The sequence below is a fragment of the Pseudoliparis swirei genome, chromosome 2 (genome assembly GCF_029220125.1).
Source record: "Pseudoliparis swirei isolate HS2019 ecotype Mariana Trench chromosome 2, NWPU_hadal_v1, whole genome shotgun sequence".
Classification (NCBI taxonomy): domain Eukaryota; kingdom Metazoa; phylum Chordata; class Actinopteri; order Perciformes; family Liparidae; genus Pseudoliparis; species Pseudoliparis swirei.
The window spans coordinates 20,135,867-20,139,799 of record NC_079389.1 but is presented as its reverse complement, the minus strand read 5'-3'; the positions used below and the strand labels follow the sequence as shown (position 1 = coordinate 20,139,799).

At 39.4% G+C, this 3,933-nt stretch overlaps 1 long non-coding RNA gene across 1 annotated transcript; it reads left to right on the top strand.

Annotated features, from left to right (window-relative positions):
* Positions 1 to 520: 520 nt before the first annotated feature.
* Positions 521 to 2,084, top strand: LOC130208600 (uncharacterized). The gene is made up of 2 exons (XR_008834454.1): positions 521 to 1,166; positions 1,238 to 2,084. It is a non-coding gene; the product is annotated as an uncharacterized LOC130208600 (long non-coding RNA).
* Positions 2,085 to 3,933: the final 1,849 nt, after the last annotated feature.

Sequence of the window (3,933 nt, the reverse complement as noted above, 5' to 3'; positions counted from 1 at the left end):
CTGCGTCTCGTGGTATCTTGTCTCCCTGTCAGAAAAAGGAGTGGATGAGGCAAATTCAACTAACGTGGTATGCGTTTTTTTTGTGGGAACAGCTTGCGAACATATTTTGCAGCTCAATTTAAAAACCAAATCTTCTGTATTTGACATCCTTTTCTTGTTTTTTTTTGGCGGTAATTATTGCCAATACTGCTGGAATCACCGGCCTTATAGAACACCAGCGAATGCCTTGTAAAAAAATACCAACCATCGTCTCTTCAATGGAGACAAATAGATGGTGTTAGGTTGTAATAGTTTATTTTGATATTGCACATGTGCAGAGGAAGTCTTATGCTTTAAATTAATACATATAGAAAGATATTATAATAGGAAATATTAGGGAGAATATTGATATTGTTACCTTCGCATTGAAAATGCGGAAGGTTATGTTTTGATCGCCGTGTATTTATTTATTTATTTGTATGCGTGTTACTCGCATAACTAAAAAGTATTAAACCGAATCGCATGAAATTTGGTGGGATGATTGGTTATTATCCGGGGACCATTTGATTATATTTTGGGATCGATCGGGTCAAATGTCAAGGTCAAGGTCATGAAAAGGTCAACATCTTCTTGATTCGCATGCAATTTGGTGGGATGATTGGTTATTATCCGGGGACCATTTGATTAGATTTTGGGATCAATCGGGTCAAAGGTCAAGGTCATGAAAAGGTCAAAATCTTCTTTTTACCATAGCGCGGTCCATTTATATCCAATTGGCATGCAACTAATGCCAACATGTTCATAATTCAATGCCCAATCTTGTGATATGCGAAGGTATGCACTCTACCGAGTGCCCATTCTATTTGTTAATGTGTTATGAAGCATAGGGGTACTGTTTACTCTATGCAAACGTACATGGCAAGAATTAATGTATACGTTGCATGAGAATGAATGTTAGTTTAGTATTTCAGAATGTCGAAGCCGGTTGAAGCCCGTGAAGTGACTTTAATGCAGGCAATGGACATTCAGAGAGAGGAGGATTTTCCATCTTGGCCGTTAAAAAAAAAAAAAAGGTTTCCAGTCTTCAGATGTCCGGCTGCTTTAACAAGAGCAGAAGGCAGCAGCAGCGCTTCAGTGAAGACGCTGGAATCAGCAACGTCTCCTTCCATCGCTGGGAAATTAAGAAAGTACGTCTCCTACAGGATATACATTCCAAAAAAAGGGATTTCAAGTAAAATTGTCCCCCTTTATGTTTCAGCGCCGCACATTAGTGCCAGTTCTGTTGGACTCCACTCTGGATGTGGACTTCCTTCATGGCGCAGTTCAATCAGGTATTGAGTAAACAGGTCCGGGTACGGCAGCCTGACGCCGCCGCCTGTCTTTGACATCCCCACCCCCGCCCTGGAATTCCTCCCGCATGGCTCACTCTCCTCCGCTTTTGGGCCGAGCCGGATCCCCTCGGGGCCCATCTTCAGGAGGAATTTATTTTTCATTGCCCCTAAAACCCAACTACTCTTGCCAGTTTGGCGGCGTACCCCCGGTGCTCGTCTCCAGGTCAGTACGGAGGAGCTTCTTCCCGCCCGTGAGGGGGCAGCTGTGAGGTCAGGGGGCTTCGGTCCTCCCTCCGCCCGAGGCCACGTTGTATATTATCTTACGAGTACTATACCCTCGCTTCTCCAAAACAGTAGGAGCGTCTAATTCATCTTCATTGGGCAGGAATTCTTGTCAAGTACGATTTCACTACATTTCAAGCGGGAGACTTTGTGGTTTTATTGTCAAACGAGGGTATCATGTTGTGTTATTAAACTGTGTGTTTCCAGCGGTTAGCTTCTGGGACTGGGGGAACCCTCACCGCAAATATTTCACTTTCAAAACCTCTCTCTAGTGACTGAAAATAAATTTTCTGTTGTTGCGGTTTTCATTATGAGCGACACAGACGTTGACGAAAGTTTGACCTTTTTTTTTGACATGGCTGATTCAAATTTGTATTGATGTTAATCCAATAATTGGGAGGTTTGGGTATCCGCTCTAATTCACTGTGTGACGAGTCGTGACTTTTGCTTCGAGAATAAAACGACTTGGCTCCGGTGGTTCAGGTGACTCCACCCAGGTTATGGATCAAAGAATGTTTGTTAATTTCCACGAGACAGAAGCTCAAAGACAAATGAAGAGAACGGAGGGCAGAGACGAGGGCCGAGGGGAGCTCCTGTCGCTCGGCACGGTCGTCGTGGAAGCATCAACACATCGTCATCGGGGTTCAACTGTTTCGGGAAAAGTACTCATTCTCAAATCCTCAGATTTAAAGGAAATTGAATACTGTGGCCAACCAAGGGAAAAGATACCTTAACCCTCATATACCCAAAACACTGTAATAATACACTGCTTTAAGGAACACAGATCAAAGCAACATTATTTCTTATTTCTTATCAAAACAGTTATGTAATTAATGCCATTAGAATAGAAAACAACACATTTTTATTATTTTAGGAAAGTAACAGTTCATTATTGTGTAAAATTAACATAGAGAACATGGGGATTTATTATTATATATATATATACTCTGTCTATATTTAATATTTTTATATTTAATTTAATTTTACACTGCAGTCATTAGTATTGTATTGTGTATGCATATATGTTGTATATATATATATACATATATATTTTATTTTGTATTTTATATTTTACTTTGTATACTTTGCACAGTCATTGTATTATATTTGTTTGTGTGTGTATATATATATACATATATGTTTCATTTTATATACATATATATACTTCATTTTGTATTTTATATTTTACTTGTATACATCTATATCTTTCATCCCTGTTTTTTATATTTTATATTTTATTCTCATGTGTTTAGTTTATTGGTGCTGCTACTGTGACGACAAATTTCCCCTTGGGGATTAATAAAGTATATATCTATATCTATAGCACTGACAGAAACAGAAATAAAAAAGCAACAACACATTTTCATTACTAATTATTACAACAATGGATCACAGATTAAACGTAGATTAAAATAGGTGCATTTGGGTCTGCCTCCTTCAACATGATTGACAGTGTCCAGCATTACGAGCTGGGAGTCATGCCGGTGGGTTTACCAATCCTTCCGGTCTTAAGCTAAGCTACGCTAACCAGCGGTAGCTTCATGCTAAACAGACCGACCTGAGGCCGGTGTCCATCTTTTCATCCAGTTCTTAGCAAGAACGTGTATTTTACCAAAATATATATATTTTCCTTTTGATATTTTAAAATGAATAGTTTCATCAAAACCGGGTCAATGTGGTGCATCACATCAACTGGATAAAGAGTAAATACACGCAAATAAACTGTAGCCGTTCTGCTTTATGTCACTTTAACCGTCTTTTTTTTAATTTTTATATATTTATTTAAATTTTACAAATTAGCAAGACAGGACATTAAGGATACAATACAAAGTGAAAAGAGAAACAAAAGGGTAAAGAACAACAAAAAACAGACACAAAATATAAATAGATAATGGATACAAAATAATGAGAAAAACCACAGCACATAACACATTCGCACATCACCACTATAAGTACATATTTAAGGTTACATCATCAAATCAAATCAAGTCAGCATCAGTGACAGTGTTTTTAATCTGGCACAGAAAAGTACACCCCGGAGGGGTCCACCACGTCTAAGACTGGTTTCCATATTTTGACTAATCCCTTGACATTGTCATGTTAACCGTCTTTCTATGACTCCCCTTGACTTTGTGCGTGATGAATTTAATATCACTGATCATATGTATTGCTTTTTGTTGCCTTGGGGACACATCGTGGTGGCGAGTTGGGCTTCTGTGTCTCTTCACAGTGTGCATGAAGAGGGACTGAAGACCTGTGAGGAGACGATGAGGGGGAACACTGGTGAGGCGACTCCTGTGACGCCAACACAGAAGCCGGAGCGTCTCTGGCGGGCCGGGAA